We start from the raw sequence: 18,707 nt of genomic DNA, 5'->3' as shown, positions 1-18,707 counted from the left end.
TTACGTTACTTCTTTTCGTGAAAATTCGGCGAAAAGAATATTTGCATTTTCGCTCATCACTGATATATATATATATATATATATATATATATATATATATATGTGTGTATATATGTTTATGTGTGTGTATATATGTTTGTGTGTGTATACATATGTGTATGTGTGTGCATGTGTGTGCGTGTGTGTGTGTGTGTATGTGTGCGTGTGTGTGTGTACATGTGTGTGTGTATATATGTGTGTATATATATATATATATATATATATATATATATGTGTGTGTGTGTGTGTGTGTGTGTGTGTGTGTGTGTGTGTATATATATATATATATATATATATATATATATATATATATATATATGTCTGTGTGTGTGTGTATATGTGTGTGTGTGTATATGTGTGTGCGTGTATGTGTGTATATATATATATACTGTAAATATGAAGATAAGTAAGGGAAGGGGGCAGATCATACTGCCAGTGTTTTGCCTAAGAGAGGATGGGGCAGCAAAGGAGCATGAATGAAGGTAAGTAAAACACTTTGTACAAGTACTCTTTGAGTGAATGTATATGCGAATGTATATGTTATAATGTGTAGTAAATAAACGCAGTGTCTTTGGTGTAAGCGTGCTACGAAAGAAAACTATTTGCAGCAGTAGAGCCAGTAAAACATCTGTGTGGGATGTAGATGCCATGTGCTATAATGTGCTATAATGTGCTGTTATTGTGCTATTCTTGTACTGTTTGCATGTCTTATATAACCTTCACTTACAGTTTGCTTGATTTCTAGTCTCTGCAGCTAAAAACGAGTTGTGTGTTTTGTGAAATAATATGCTTTATTCTGTATTAATATGTGCTATTTGATTAGTAAATGTGTGTTACAGTATGTATGAAGTAATAGCATATTGTGTGTTAGGACTTGTATACAGTATTGTGTGTTAGGACTTGTGTATGTTGTATATGTAGGAAGATAAAGGTGGACACATGAATCACTGTATTGCTTTATGGATAAATGAGTAGAGAACCAAAATGGAGATCTTCCATTTACTATACAGCTGTTTTGCGGCTCTCAAGCTGCATCTTCAGAGGTATAAGATTCAATGTGGGGATACTGGAAGCCATTCACCATGCTGATTATGTATCATTGTAGTCTCCCTGCAGCATCTCCCAGAACTCTGTTACCCACTCACATCCAGTATCTCACTGGCACCAATAAAACACCCCTACTTCCTACCCATATGGTTATTGCATAGGACAGAACATCCTTGATACGCCCAGGGATGAGCAGGACTAACAAGCCTACCACCTACAGTAACAGTTCACTATCGTATAGCATCCACTGCTGGCCACAAATGAGGCAGCAGGGCTCATAAACACAAGGGGCAGTACACACTTATCTTCTTTAAGCTTTTTAAGATTCGCATTCTGTTATCAAATATTCAGGTGCTATTGTAAGCTCATTACTCTGATCTCCCATGGGTTTTTTTCAAAAACAATATTATTATATGCTCTGGTCGGCTCACTGGTCCATTGCCCTCAGGTAAGAAGTCTCCCAGTTTAGATATTCAACTGGTGAAGGATAGATAGCATGTTATCATGCTTTCTGATTGGATATACTATTCCAGTATTGAGAGCGTTGATAAGTATAATTTGATTTGGGAGGAGTGGAAAATGCATAGGGGTTTATGGATATACTGTATTTCTGGGATCTGGCTTTGTTATGATCTATTTGTTATGATATTTTGCTATAACATTCCTGGTTGTGATGATTTTATTTTCACTGTGCACATGACTGTTATCATGGAGTGTACTGTTTTTGTTTGTGCTAATAAACTTTTTTGAAAAAAAAAAAAAAAGAAAGAAAGACAAAGATTGCTGTCGATAATCCAAGAAATAAAAGGCTTATATATGGCCATATTTCCATGCTCACTGTGTTGGAAGCCTTGTGTGAAATACACAGGAGCTGAAAAGATCTACAATATCTCACTAGATGGTGCTGTTATGATGACATTCAGAAGCCTGAAACAAAGAGTGATTAAAGCTAGTTAGGTTTTGCATAACATGACTGGAATACAGCACACAATGCAAAGGATCACCAGTATAATATTGGAATGTGGAAGTTTAATTACCATCTCAGGCAGATCACTCAGGAAACTCATCAGTAGAGACTGTAATTTTACGAAATACTGTAAATAATGTCTAATTTGCTGATGTAACCCCACAAAAAACATCCTCTATTTATTTATTTTATTTATTTATTGTACTTATAAAGCGCCAACATATTACACAGTGCTCTAAAGACATTTTCTACCCCAGCCCATTATCTTGAAGGTGCATTTTTAGCCCAAGTAATTTCTAGATTTTGAAGTTACCTACATTCCCTAAGCATTATTTCTACATCAAGAATAACTCCACATTGTAAAGACAGGAGGTGCTTACAGCCAAAGTTCAAGCAGACTGCTTCCAAAAGGTTTATGATTCTGCCTATCCAGTCAGAACAGGCAGCAAACAGTGCTGTACTGCACACCTGAACAAAACAGCATGGGAAATGCCCCTCCCACCGTCTATTGCTCAGACAGGGCAGGTTAGCAGATAAGTGATGAGTCATCACTCTGCTACTCGATACTTGTTGTAAACAAGATAGACTTAAAGCGGATCCAAGATGAAAAAATAACTATAGCAAGTAACTTGTATGTATATCTTATCTAAAGTTCAGATGGTTTACACAGTAAATCTAGCTGCAAACTACTTCATAAGTATATGATTATTTCTTCCTGTTATACAATGAGAGCAGCCATATTCTGCTTGTCATCATTACACTGGCAAGCTGCTCTGAATCTCCACCCCTCAGCCTGTGAAAACTCCACTCCCCTCTCCTCCTCTCTCCACTCCTCTCCGCCCCCTTGCCTCTGAAATCTTGTGAATGCTTCAGCAAAAGCCTACTCCTCCCCAGGCTGAGCTCCCATGAGCACTTGCAGCATGGGACTCAGAATGCCTAGGCGCTAGAGGAGCTGGAGGTGTGGATACATTCATTTACCTGAAATTAGGTAATAAATAAAATTTAAAAAAGCATTTGGAGGGAAAAATGCCCAACAAACTATATGTAAGGGGCAGAAAAAAGACAGCAAAAGCTTGTTTTTGGTCCACTTTAACCACATGCCAACCAAGTGGTTTCCCATTGATCTGTGCTGGGTGGGCTCTTCAGCCCCCAGCACAGATCGTATTGCAGGCAGGGCGATTAGACTTCCCCCCTTTTTCCCCACTAGGGGGATGTCCTGCTGGGGGGGTCTGATCGCCGCCGCTCTGCTGTGCCTTGCGGGGGGCTCCTCAAAGCCCCCCTCCGCAGCGTGATTCCCCCCTCCCTCTCCTTCCCTCTCTCTCCCTGGCTCCGTGGGCGGTACAGGATGGCGATACGTCCTGTACCGCCTCTGATAGACTTCAGCCTATCAGACGGCGGCGATCCCCGGCCTATCAGAGGCACATCGCCGATCTCCTTTATGGCGCTGCTGCAGCTGCAGCGCCGTGCAGTGTAAACACCGGGGATTTCTTCCCCGTGTATTTACATTTCGCCTGCGAGCCGCGATTGGAGGCTCGCAGGCAGAACACGGAGACACCCTCCGTGAACTGACATGGAACGGCCGTTTCCATGGAAACCCGCAGACAACCAGTTTACGGCAATCGGTGTTAGCTGGTCATCAAGAGGTTAAAGCATACCAGAGCTGAAACAAATAGCAGAAATGGGGGGAGCAGGCATGTAAGGCATGCTTTCCTGTTGGCCACCTCACCCCCCCTGTTCTCCTCTGTCCCTTGTTTTTCTTACTTAAATGTCCCACGGCAGCCTCTTCCGCAGGTGCTGGACCAGCTGCAGGCATCCTACAGCACGCGACTGCAGCTGGGAGTGCTCTGTGCATGCATATGACATAATCGTGACATCATGCACATGTACAGAGCGCTCCTGGCCATGGTCATGCTCTGTAGGATGAGTGCAGCTTGGCCAGCGCCTGCGCACTGATGCCTAACTCTGGAAACCCGGAAGAGGCTGCCAGAGGGGGCATTTAGGTAAGAAAGATGGGTGACTGAGGAGAATGGGGAAAGCAGTCACCTTTAGGACAGTTCTCATTACATGCCTGCTCCCCCTGTTTCTCCTATTTGTTTCAGCTCTGGTATCCTTTCAGGTACCCATACATTACTCAATTTTCTGTTGAGCAAAAACAGTGTGGTTGATTTGAGTCCCACACACTGCAAGCAGGATCCTGGTGATTCTACTTCATTAAACAACGTTGTTCCTTCATGCTTTGAAACCAAAAACTCTATTCTGTGTCAATCGAAATCTTGTTAACTTTGGCTGATTCCTTTACCATTGAACAATATTTTCCATCCTGCTGAACTGAGTAAATTTGTTGTTGTGGCACATGTTGCCCAATTTCCATTGATCAAGCATAATGAAACGTAAATAATTCTCCACCAATTTGATAAAATTATCGAATCAAAGTAAATTGAACAGGAAAATCAAATAGTATATGGACACCATTAGCCTAGATTCATATTCATCTCCAGGTCAAACCTTTATCCGCAATGTACCAACACACATGTCAATGGATCCTATGTTAAATACAGCATGGGCCTGATTCACAAAGCGGTGCTAACAGTTAGCACGCTGGTGAAAAGCCCTTTATCATGCCTAAACTCAGTTTAGGCATGATAAGTTTAGGTGTGATAAGTTTAGGTGTGATAAGTTTAGGCATGATAACTTTAGGCGTGATAAGTTTAGCCGTGATAAGTTTAAGCGCCAACTGGGTTAGCACCGCAGTGCACAGCTGATCAAAAGTTTTGCGCTAGCAAAGTCTGGTGCACTTTGCATAAAGTTTAATGGCACTGCTTTGCGTGCGTGACTTTGCAAGCGAACTAAACTTATCTAAACTTAGCATGCCTAAACTTATCACACCTAAACTTATCATACCTAAACTTATCATGCCTAAACTGGCTTTTCACCAGCGTGGTGCAATGGTTATCATGCCTAAAGTCTCTAACTGGGTTAGCACCACTTTGTGAATCGAGCCCCATGTGTTCACACAGCTGTTGCAATGATAGAACTTAAAATACTGCTGATGTATGACTTTTCTAGACTTCGGACGGACATGTCATAGATAGCAATGCTATTTATGACATCTCGGTTATAATGGACACTAACGCGCACTGTGGTAATGCAAATTGTCGGTGCTGTGCTAACATTCTAAATGGAGGCCGGGGGGGGGGGGGGGTGGCTAACTGCCCCACTGATTGTTTTTATTAATATAACGGAAAAAGAGTTCTAGGCTTCATTTTTAATATATTCAGGATAATGCCCTCTTTCCATCCATTCTTGGTTATTAATAGTATTTTTTCTATTATACATATGTGATGTGTCACGAAGATCTAAGCATTTGGTGTGATGTGTCACAAAGTCAAAAAGGTTGGGAACCACTGTCCTAGGAGATACGGGGCTTGATTCACCAAGCGGTGCAAAGTGTTTGCACGCTGGTGAAAAGGCCCTTATCACGCCTAAACTCACTTTAGGCATGATAAGAAGAAACTCGCGCGAAGTTACCGCGTGTACGCGCGTAAGTGCGCGCGCAGCACCCGACGCTTCGCGCGAAGCTCCCATTAAACCCTATGGGACTTTGCGCGCGCTCTCACGCGCGTACGCACGAACGCGCGTACGCGCGGTAACTTCGCGCGAAGAGCAGGAAAAAGCGGTGATAACTCAGTGGTGAAAAGGTCATCACGCCTAAAGTCTTTTAGGCGTGATAATAACTGGGTTATCACCACTTTGTGAATCGAGGCCTCTGTATTGTTTGGACTATAAGGGCTCGATTCACCAAGCGGTGCAAAGTGTTAGCACCGTGGTGAAAAGGCCCTTATCACGCCTAAAGTCACTTTAGGCATGATAAGAAGAAACTCGCGCGAAGTTACCGCGCGCAAAGTTTTGCGCGCGCAACCGCGCGCGCGCGCAGCGGCCCCCGCTTCGCGCGAAGCTCCCATTAAGCCCTATGGGACTTTGTGCACGCGCGAACGCGCGTACGCGCGGTAACTTCGCGCGAAGAGCAGGAAAAATCGGTGATAACTCAGTGGTGAAAAGGTCATCACGCCTAAAGTCTTTTAGGCGTGATAACTGGGTTATCACCGCTTTGTGAATCAAGCCCCAAGACTCACTTTTTCTCCCCCAAAATTGGGGAAAAAAGTCACTGCGTCTTATAGTCCAAATGCAGGGAGTTCCTGACTGAATGTCTACCAATATTTACCTCCAATCCGTATTGTGCCCATGAAGAGGAGGACACAGGGGGACAAACGGAGGACACAGGGGACACAAAGGGGCATAGAGGAGGACACAAGGGGGACACAAAGGGCATAGAAGTGGACACAAGGAGGACAGAGGCGGACACATTAGGTACACAGGAGACCACAAGTGGGACAGGGGAGGACACAGGGAGACACAAGAGGTACAAGGGGGCATGAGGTACAAAGGGGGCATAATCCACAAGATGCCCCTTCACCATGTATGCACCAGGTTTAGTATATATTTTTGCCCTGGGTTTTGCCCTCTAAAGCTAGGTGCGTCTTATAGTCAGGAGCGTCTTATAGTCCGAATAATACGGTATCTCAGGAGAAAAGGTGAATTGCATATGGGACTGTGTGTGTGTGCGCACCTGCGTGTGTGCGTACGAGGATGAAGGGGGGGGCACAAAAATCAGGTTTTGCTCAGGGTGCTGTGAAACCTAACTAATAATTTAACTAGATTACATCAAAGGTCGTTATCTGTGACCTGAGCCATTTTACAACCTTATAATGTGGGTTGTTGGGAGTTGGTAAGCCTTTTCTAGTTTTGATGTTTGGCGGATACCTACCTCTGAGCATTTGATATATTGTGGTGAAGAATTTACCATTCCCTACATATAATGACTTTCTAAACCTGCGCTGAACTTTGATGTATGCCTGACTTCTGAACTTTTGGACATTGTTCTTCTCAGCGGCGGTTCCATTGTCCCTTGGCGCCAATATATTTGCTATTATAATTTAACTAGATTGTGTGAGAGTGTGTGAGGAGTGTGGATACTGCAAAGAGGTGCTATTATTTATGCTCTAGATGTGGGTTGTTATATGAGGAACTATCAAACTGTGAAAAAAGGCCACCACCATTTGTAAAAGATTGTTCTTACTGATTGAAACATTGGACCTGAAAACAGCTACAGCAACATTTCAGAGCACTTTGCTCCTTTGTCAAGCTGTGCTAGGTCTAGGATGGTTCTCCAAAGATATGCATTTTGAGGATGTGTGTGATGGTTTCAAGACTAGGGGCTCGATTCACAAAGCGGTGCTAACCCAGTTAGAGACTTTAGGCGTGATAACCATTGCACCACGCTGGTGAAAAGCCAGTTTAGGCGTGATAAGTTTAGGTGTGATAAGTTTAGGTGTGATAAGTTTAGGCATGCTAAGTTTAGATAAGTGTAGATAGTGTGCAAAGTTCCGTACGCAAAACAGCGCCATTAAACTCTATGCGAAGTGCACCAGACTTTGCTAGCGCAAAAATTTTGATCAGCTGTGCATTGCAGTGCTAACGCAGTTGGTGCTTAAACTTATCATGCCTAAACTTATCACACCTAAACTTATCATGCCTAAACTTATCACACCTAAACTTATCACACCTAAACTTATCATGCCTAAACTGAGTTTAGGCGTGATAAGGGCCTTTTCACCACGGTGCTAACACTTTGCACCGCTTGGTGAATCGAGCCCATGGGGCTCGATTCACAAAGCGGTGCTAACCCAGTTAGAGACTTTAGGCGTGATAACCATTTTTATCATGCCTAAACTCAGTTTAGGCATGATAAGTTTAGGCATGATAAGTTTAGGCATGCTAAGTTTAGATAAGTTTAGATCGCATGCAAAGTCCCGCACGCAAAGCAGCGCCATTAAACTCTATGCAAAGTGCACCAGACTTTGCTAGCGCAAAACTTTTGATCAGCTGTGCACTGCGGTGCTAACCCAGTTGGTGCTTAAACTTATCACGCCTAAAAACTTATCACACCTAAACTTATCACACCTAAACTTATCATGCCTAAACAGAGTTTAGGCGTGATAAAGGGCTTTTCACCAGGGTGCTAACTGTTAGCACCGCTTTGTGAATCAAGCCCCTAGTGTTCAACAAGAATCACCACATCAGTTGTGACAGATACTCACTGTGGCATAAAAAATGTGGGGTCCTTGAATTTCTTTAGTGAGATTTCAAAACCATAACGTTTAGAGATTTGCACAGCATTTCCTTCCCCAATGTAACCACAGTTGGACCCAGCAATTGGTTTCTCAGACAATGGGCTTGATTCACAAAATGGTGCTAACTGTTTGGACGCTGTGAAAAGTGCTTCTCGCAAAATTCCGCGTGATAAGTTATCACGCACAAAAGTTCACGCGAATTTTTGCGCGCCATAACCATTTTTCACGCAAAAACACGCCAAAACGCTTGAAAAGCCGTGCTAACAGTTAGCACTGTTTTGTGAATTAAGCCCAATGTGTGTCATGCTGTATGAAGGTGTGCTCTACAAAGAGCCAGGAAAAGAGGAGTTTTGTGAGTCTATGGAGCAGTTAAACAATACCAGTTGCATTGTGGTCCTGATAATCTATTTGTAGTGTCTGAATCACACAGAAACAAGCAGGCAGCTAACCTTGTCAGATTTGACAAAATGTCAGAAACACCTGATCTGCATATGTAGGACCCTACAACCAGAGGGCCTAAACATCTGCTTGGAGCACAACTTATAACTCCTATAACCCAACTACTATCGATCAGGGACCATAATTGAGAATGGCCATGTATTATTTTCCATAGCTTTAGTATCACTTCATTGTACTCCAGGATATAGAACCTGTGAGCCAATTTTAGTTTCCTTAGGCCTACCCACACCTCCTTACCCTTACTTTTATAGGCCAAAACACTCATTTTATTAGGGCCTCGAACCCAGGGAATTTTAACAGACAGCCCCTTAGAAAGATAGACTGTACCACCTATACCATAGATCCTGGGGCTTACATTAAACGATAGTTATGAGTCATGGTGGCGACCGATGGAGCCAGTCCTATACCATCAGTCAGAAAGGTTTAAATAATAGACAACAATACTGTATGTATATAGTAGGATTTCTTTTTATCAATGTTTTCTTGTCATTGTTGATTTTAGGTGTTTTTAGATATTTGAATATATCCCTTTTAAGAGACTCCTTCACAAACGGAGGGGCGACATTTTAATCGCTCCACATACATTACTATCACCCCATAGGCGTAATCCCAGCCTACTATTCGTAGTGCTCATATTATTTGCCACTCCTCCTGAACTTATAGCCCTATAAGAGATGGCCGCCACTTATGGTCACTCTAAAAAAGAAAATAACCTATTACTATGTACACAGGTTTGTATCTCACTAGAGTAATGATCTTTCCAATATGGTCATAATAATCCTTGTAGACTTCTGGAAAAACAGCAACTAATATCAATGCAGGCCCCAACTATGTCCACCCTTAGATGACCACCATGCGTAGTTCCCTTTGTTGTATTATGCCTGCCACCATTCGTGCCCATAGTAACATTATTAACTCACCATGCCTACCCCCGTTGCGATATATTGGCCTCTATAACCCTAACCTCGCCCCTCCCCTAGCCGCCACATCCACCATTTAATTTTTAATTTTTCATATAACTCATATCCCTCATGAGACGGCTGAGACCCCTCCAATATGCCCACTATCCTCATTGTAGGTCCACGATAAGATGGCCGCTAACTACGATAAGATGGCCACCGTTAGGGATATAATCCATCCCTATATGGCCGCTGCCCCCAGTCCCATTCCCAACCCGTATTTATCAATAATGCGGCGATACTTCCGCCTGGACTCCCTTTTTTGGCATTTACAATATGGCCACCTAATTTTCTCATTATAGGTCCTCAGTAAGATGGCCGCTGGTAGGTAGTTTCCCCACCCCTATTTGGCCGTTGTCATCAGTCCCACCGCTTCACCTTCCCAAAGTACACATCCAAACGCCCAGCCCACACCCAATATGGCCGCGGCGGTACTTCCGCCAGAACCTCCGTCCCGCGTCCTCCTATAGGCCGGCTTACTCCGGCGCCCGCCGCCTGTCATGACGCACTGCGCGTCTTCTTCCCTTTCACCACATAAATATTAGACTTATGGCGCGCACGGCGGTATACAGGCGCCTCCGAACGTATACAGCTACACAGCTGGTAAGTGTTCTATTTTCTAGCATGCTACCCCGGGCGGGTATATCCCGCTACACACCTATTCAGTTCTTCTTTCCTCCTCGCTTCTCCTAATCCCACCCTCACTCCCCCACATACCTATTATGCCCAACAGTGTGTATCTAACCTTATACACCCTTTGCATCCCCCTCCTCCTTCCATTTCCCCCCCTTCCCCCAGCCTGAAGGTATCTTGTTCAATATACAAGTTAGGAACCAGGGGTGGAAACACATGAGATATATACATTTTTATAAATAGCATAGCCTTGGAGATCTATAACCATATGCTAATTTTTATACTGTAATGTCTGTTTTTTATTTTTTGTATTTAAATAAAAACAAACAAAAAAAAAGGATTGATGACTTATATTTATTTATTTAAATTACATTTTATGAGGTTAATACCAAGAGATATTGTTGAGTACCATTGCTTTAAATTGATTACCGACTCCTGCTACTAAGCCTCATGAATGGATATGTTTTTTTTATGTCGTTGTTCTGTATATTTTTATGTATTTTTGTATGTATTCTCTATAGTTGTACATGTTCTGAGCGCCATTTTATGTTTTATTTTATGTCAAGGCACTTATTTGACCTGAGGAAGCGGCTTACGTCGAGAAACGCGTTGTCACAGTGCTGTTCGCAAATAATAAATTAAATTATATTTTACCCTAATCTGACCAAGTCAAATTTATTAGTCAGAGAATACCAACTCTTATTCATTATCTTCTGCCATTTCAAAGAATTACTTATTATTTCTATTGGGCGCCTCCAATCATCCAAATTCACTGATCTGCATATGCTTGTTCAGGGGCTATGGCTGGACGTATTAGATGCAGCAGATCAGCAGGATAGCCAGGCAACTGGTATTGTTTAAAAGGAAATAAATATGGCAGCCTCCATATCACTCTCGTTACAGTTGTCCTTTAAAGAGATTAAACTGGCATCCTTTATATTTTTCTTACTGTAAGTTTCCTTTTAAACATTACATAATGTAGACAAAGTTTCATTTTGACTTTTCTGCTTCCTGGGAACATGCACAATTTTACTTCTCTCTAATGAAATGTTAAGTGCACAATGGGCATGAGACATCCATATATTATTTATTCGGTCTGATTTAGAATGTACTCTGCCCATTATGCTCTCCGCGATGATCCAACATACATGCCTCACATCCAAAGTCGTCAAAGAGCTCCTCGCTGAACTATCTGCCTTCCATATTTCTTCCTCTGTAACCTTTTATAATGCAATTAATTTCTTCTTGACATCAAAAGGCTTCTGTGGGGAAAAAGAAGAAAAATCATTAATTGCATTAACAAGAATCAATTATTTCCTTTTTCTAATTTGTAGAATTCATAGATCATGCTTTGCGGTGATTAACTAACTAAGAAAGTGACGGAAAGTACATTTGGCAGTAGAGGAAAATACAAGAAGAGAAGAAAAGTTGTAAAAAAAATAAATTAAGAATAGAGCAAAAGAGCAGATGTACTTTAGTAATAAACATTAAGCTGTGAAGATGGATGGTTGGAGAGTTAGTGTGATGCAGATTTTGTGTATGTTGGAAGAGAAGTTTAAAGTTTGTGTATTTGGCACTGAAAAGGCATATTAAACATAGCATCTGATGCTCCATTCCCGCAAGGCGAGTGCCTCAGGTAGTTGTCTAGTTTTCCCCCTCCTCCCCTTCCGCCTCCCACTTTCAATTGAAAGGGTGATCTGGCATTTTGGGAAATATCAGTCTGCTGCAGAGGAAGTTTGGATTTTATTTGGAGCAAGTACCGGTAACTAGACAGCCATGTGGCCCCAAACACCCTAATCATGCAGCTGGTTTCCCCAGATACCAGACTTAGTCATGTGTCCCCATATATCAGTGTTAGTTAGATACTGTATGTGGCCCCGTGTACAAGGATGAAATAGCAATGTGTCCCCAGACATCTAAATTAAGTAGCCACAAATCCCTAGATACTAGAATTCAGTAGCCACAATACCAGATTAAAAAAACCAAATTAACCTAGACACTAAAATGAATTAGGCAGGTGCCCACAAATACATGAATTAAGTAGAAAGGCACCCCAGGTAATGTGCCACCAGCCAGAGGAATTAAGAAGTCATGTGCCTACCAAGAAGCAGAATTAAATGGACTGGTTACAGTTCTTGGATGAAGGTTGTATGCCCAAGATTAAAAGCCGACTCATGCGGCCACTTATGCACGTGTGCTTCCATTGCTGATAATTGTGCACATGCCTGTGTGTGCAAATACTTGGACATGTGCATGCAGCCATTTGAAAGTGATTGATTGCTGTTATAGCTATTAGCAGCAATCATTAATTAAAGGTTAGGGGGGGGAAGTTTTACAATGATTTTATATTGGTCCCCCCATCATCACCTGAGCTAGCACACCCAAATAATAGTATGCATGCATTATGTTAGGGATGCTAATTCCGGGGTATTGGAGCTGCAAACAGGGGGCTTATTGTAGCAGTTAAAATGGGAATAGGACTAGGCACTGTGCAAGTAAGTTTATTGACCTTTCATGAACATACAGTAACTCATTGTGACAGCAGATACTGACAGGAAGGTAATGACCTAGTGACTGCAGATAATGTGAGGGCTGATTCACACCAAGAATGCTTCTTCTGAGCGCTTTCAAAGGCACTAGAGTTTCAAAAAGCATGTGGCTATTGTGTTTGTGTGGGGGCCAGTTCATACCACAGCAATGTGATTTTTTCCCAAACTCAAACACGGGTCCTGCAGCATTTTGGATGTGATTACACCTTAATGTAAAGTATAGGAAACCCGTAAAATTGCTTGAAAAATCGCTGACCAGAGCGATTTTCAAAGCGTTTTTTTCCAAAGGCTGATCACTTCCAGGTCAAAGTGTACTTCCTGTTTTGCCACAAGAACTACAAAATCATTCTACCCAAATGCTCCAAAGTCGCTAGGCATGAATAGAAAATCGCTAGGCACATGCCGGGAATTCCTACTGCAAATCACTATGTGTTTGCAATTAAGCTTAGCAATTTTGGGTGTGAACTAGGCCTAGACAATTAGTTAAAGTGACAGCAAATAATGATAGTAGCAAGTAGTTATAGTGACATTAGGTAATGATGGTAGATGGTACTTCGGCAGCCGGTAGCGATAGCAGCAGGTAGTGACAGGCCGGACAGGAACTCCATCCTTGTTAAGCAGTCACCCATTCAGTTACTCCATAGGCCCCGCTGGACTACTCATAGCTGCCCTTAGCACTTGGCTGCTCTGGGTCACCTCATTATTCTCCTTCACAATGCAGCAGGGAGAAGCCTGCTGTTAGTCTGACCACAATACACCTGGCACCTCTGACCCCACTGCTAGTAAGGAACAGCCACAGTGTCACAGAGGAGTGAAGGAAGAAAGGAAGGAAGTTCTGTTGTAGCACGCTATAGCATAATTAGTCCTGCACCGGGTAATGCATGATCTGAGTGAGTTGTAGGAGTAGTGAGAGAGAGAGACCCAATGTGGAGAAGGGTGGTGGTTATTTACTAATATAATAATCCTCCTGAGTGGTATAATATTTGAACAGAACAACCCTCAAAAACTGGGAATATTATTAAGAAAATGAGATAGTCAGGACAAATGGATTTATGGTTACAAATTCATGTGTAGAGATGGCCCGAACGGTTCGCCGGCGAACGGTTCCTGGCAAACTTACGGGGTTCGCGCTTACGGGTTTCGATTCGCCCCCATAGTGCATCGTGAGGGTCAACATTGACCCTCTACACCACAGTCAGCAGGCACATTGTAGCCAATCAGGCTACACGCCCTCCCCCTCTTATAAAAGGCAGGCAGCGTCAGGCTTTTCAGGCTTTCAGGCTCGTGTGCAGTAATTAGAGAAGGGACAGCTGCTGCAGACTCTCATAGGGAAAGATTAGTTAGGCTCTTGTAGGTTTGTTAGCTTGCTCCTTGCTGATTCTTATTGCTAAAAAAGCACCCCACAACAGCTCTTTTGAGAGCTAATCTTGTTCTTGTGATCTATTTTTTTTTGTGTGTGTCGCACTGATACTTGTGTTGCATAGACAGCCTTGGTAATTCCTACTGTGTGTGCCACTGCCAGGCCCAGCACATTTAGAGACTACCTGTGTGTGTGCCAGGTGCACATTGTAATACCCATCACTGCATATACCTACCTACCTGTTGTTCACTGTGCACCCACCTACCTACATGAGCTGAGCGCATGCAGAGTCGCTGTGCCTGTCTGTGTGTGACAGGTGCACATTGTAATACCCACTGCATATACCTACCTGTTGTTCATTGTGCACCCACCCGCCTACGTGAGCGCACGCAGTGTCACAGTGCCTGTCCGGTACCTGTCTGTGTGTGACAGGTGCACATTGTAATACCAACTGCAAATACCTACCTGTTGTTCACAGTGCACCTACCCACCTACGTGAGTGCACGCAGTGTGATATACCACTCTGTGCATACCTGTTAACTGCACCTGTGTGACTGCACATTGTATTAGTCAAGTCAGTGCATACCTTTCACTTCATCCCCCCCGATATGAACAAAACGGACAAAACAGGTAGAGGCAGAGGTAGAGGCAGAGCCAGAGGAAGGCCACCCAGCAGGTCTGTGCGAGGTCGTGTTGATGTGATTTCGTGTGGCCCTGGCCAAAAGTACAGTGCTCAGAAGAAGGCACGTCCCATCAACTCCCAAGATTGTCAGGACGTGGTTGACTATTTAACACAGAACACCTCATCTTCCGCAGCCACCAGTGCTACTACAATCACCACAGCCGATGCATTTGACACTTCACAGGAGTTAATTGGTGGGGAATTAACTGAGTCACAGCCATTATTTTTACAACCAGATGAAGGCACTAAGCAAGTTACACTACCTCATAGGCGGCGACACTATGGACATAACGTGTGAGGATGAGGATGATGAAGTACCTGCTTTTGGTGCAGTTTTGGAGGTGTCTGAGGCAAGCAAAGCTGGGCAGGATGTTTATGATGATGACGATGATACGGATACCACGTGGGATCCTAAGAGACAAGATGACCAAGGGGACAGTTCAGAGAGGGAGCCAGAGAGGAGTAGGAGGAGACGAGTTGCCGAAAGAAGCAGGGGGAGCTTGTCATCAGAAACAGCTGGTGGCAGTGTCCGGCGCCAGCCAACATGCCCTTCAATATCAGCTGCTGATGCCACCATAGTGCCATCACGCCAGAGGGGCTCAGCAGCATTTTATAGTGTGTTGTCAGTAGATCAGAGCAATGCCATATGTTCTGTCTGCCACCAAAAATTGAGCCCTGGAAAGGCCAACACCCACGTAGGGACAACTGCCTTATGAAGGCACCTGCAGAAAAGGCACAAACTGTAATGGGAAGAGCACCTGAGCAAAACAGCACACAAGAGCAAAGCCACCCTCCTTCTCCTCTTCCCGCTTCAGGTGCAGCATCTTCAGCCACTTTCTCCCCTACACCTTCACAGTCACCCTCCTCCACTCTGCCTCTGCCCTTGAGCGGTTTCTGCTCCTCTGCCCACAGCAGCCAGGTGTCCGTGAAGGAAATCTTTGAGCGGAAGAAGCCAATTTCTGACAGTCACCCCCTTGCCCGGCGTCTGACAGCTGGCTTGGCGGAACTGTTAGCTCGCCAGCTGTTACCATACCAGCTGGTGGACATTGAGACCTTCCGTAAATTTGTGGCGATTGGGACACCGGAGTGGAAGATACCAGGCCGCAATTATTTCTCTAAAAAGGCCATACCCAAACTGTACTGTGAAGTTGAGAGGCAAGTGGTGTCATCTCTGGCACACAGCGTTGGGTCAAGGGTCCAGTGCTGGTCGTAATGGAAAAAGCTACGCTTACGGATCATTACGCGTAATTTTACGCTATTACGCATTACGAAATTACGCTTACGGCATAGACATTCAATTTCGGTACATGTCTGTAATTACGCATTGCCTTTACGCAATTACGCGTAAGAATACCGAAATTCAGGTTGTTACGTTATAGGCTTACGCGTAAATTCCTACTAGCAATTAATGCGTAAGGTCATGCTGCCAAGCGGAAAAGTTGACGCATGGATCAATGTTAGGTAGCCACCGACTTTAAGGGTTAATAGCAAAGCCCCCTTAAGTGCTAAGAGCCTCAAATTTGGAGAATATATTAAGGAGATCAGAAGGAATAAGAGGAAAAATTTTTTTTTCAAAAAGACCTTATAGTTTTTGAGAAAATCGATGTTAAAGTTTCAAAGGAAAAATATATACATTTAAAAACCCGCCGACTTTAACGGTTAATAGCAAAGCCTGCTTAAAATTTAGAAACACCAAATTCACAGGGTATATTAAGGGGATCAGTGGGAATAAGAGGAAAACTTTTTTTTCAAAAAGACCTTATAGTTTTTGAGAAAATCGATTTTTAAGTTTCAAGGGCAAAAATGTCTTTTAAATGCGGAAAATGTCAGTTTTTTTTTGCACAGGTAACAATAGTGTTTTATTTTCATAGATTCCCCCAAGTGGGAAGAGTTTTACTTACTTCGTTCTGAGTGTGGGAAATATTGAAAAAAAAACGACGTGGGGTCCCCCCTCCCAGACCTCTTTAACCCCTTGTCCCCCATGCAGACTGGGATAGCCAGAATGTGGAGCCGGCCGCGTGGGGCTCCGCACCCTGACTATACCAGCCCGCATGGTCCATGGATTGGGGGGTCTCGAAAGGGGAGGGGCAGCCAAGCTTTCCCCTCCCCCTCCGAGCCCTTGTCCAATCCAAGGACAAGGGGCTCTTCTCCACCTCCGATGGGCGGTGGAGGTGGAGGCCGCGATTTCCTGGGGGGGGGGGTTCATGGTGGCATCTGGGAGTCCCCTTTAAAAAGGGGTCCCCCAGATGCCCACCCCCCCTCTCAAGAGAAATCAGTATAGAGGTACTTGTACCCCTTACCCATTTCCTTTAAGAGTTAAAAGTAAATAAACACACAAACACATAGAAAAAGTATTTTAATTGAACAAAAAACATAACCACGAAAAAAGTCCTTTAATATTCTTAATTAACCATTAATACTTACCTGTCCCTTTAAAAGCCAGTTCCCACGCAATATCCTCGGAAATATACTAATCAGTTACAATGTAACAAAGTTATTACAATGTAACAACTTTGTTACTTTGTAACACCACCGCACCCGACGTCACTCGCCGCTCACCCGCCGGCCGCCGCATACACGCTAAGTCCCCGCCGGCTCCCGCCGTCCACTCCGCCCACACCTGTCACCCATATACATGCTGGCACCCATGATTTGAAGGAACCCCATTGGTCTGCTAAGGACCAATGGGGCTCCTTGGAGCCCAAATACAAAGATGCTTTCGAGAGCTCTGAGCTATAGCTCAGAGCTCTGTCGGGTGAAGGGACGCTAAGTCCCCGCCGGCTCCGCTGCCCTCCCCGCCTCTCCCACATGTCACCTATATACATGCTGGCACCCATGGGTGCCAGCATGTATATGGGTGACAGGTGTGGGCGGAGTGTACGGCGGGAGCCGGCGGGGACTTAGCGTGTATGCGGCGGCCGGCGGGTGAGCGGCGAGTGACGTCGGGTGCGGTGGTGTTACAAAGTAACAAAGTTGTTACATTGTAATAACTTTGTTACATTGTAACTGATTAGTATATTTCCGAGGATATTGCGTGGGAACTGGCTTTTAAAGGGACAGGTAAGTATTAATGGTTAATTAAGAATATTAAAGGACTTTTTTCGTGGTTATGTTTTTTGTTCAATTAAAATACTTTTTCTATGTGTTTGTGTGTTTATTTACTTTTAACTCTTAAAGGAAATGGGTAAGGGGTACAAGTACCTCTATACTCATTTCTCCTGGGAGGGGGGGTGGGCATCTGGGGGACCCCTTTTTAAAGGGGACTCCCAGATGCCACCATGAACCCCCCCCAGGAAATCGCGGCCTCCACCGCCCATCGGAGGTGGAGAAGAGCCCCTTGTCCTTGGATTGGACAAGGGCTCGGAGGGGGAGGGGAAAGCTTGGCTGCCCCTCCCCTTCCGAGACCCCCCAATCCATGGACCATGCGGGCTGGTATAGTCAGGGTGCGGAGCCCCACGCGGCCGGTGCTCCGCATTCTGGCTATCCCAGTCTGCATGGGGGACAAGGGGTTAAAGAGGTCTGGGAGGGGGGACCCCACGTCGTTTTTTTCCCAATATTTCCCACACTCAGAACGAAGTAAGTAAAACTCTTCCCACTTGGGGGAATCTATGAAAATAAAACACTATTGTTACCTGTGCAAAAAAAAACTGACATTTTCCGCATTTAAAAGACATTTTTGCCCTTGAAACTTAAAAATCGATTTTCTCAAAAACTATAAGGTCTTTTTGAAAAAAAATTTTTTCCTCTTATTCCCACTGATCCCCTTAATATACCCTGTGAATTTGGTGTTTCTAAATTTTAAGCAGGCTTTGCTATTAACC

Source organism: Hyperolius riggenbachi, chromosome 6 (genome assembly GCF_040937935.1).
Source record: "Hyperolius riggenbachi isolate aHypRig1 chromosome 6, aHypRig1.pri, whole genome shotgun sequence".
In the NCBI taxonomy this organism is placed as follows: Eukaryota; Metazoa; Chordata; class Amphibia; order Anura; family Hyperoliidae; genus Hyperolius; species Hyperolius riggenbachi.
This window is presented reverse-complemented; position numbering follows the sequence as displayed.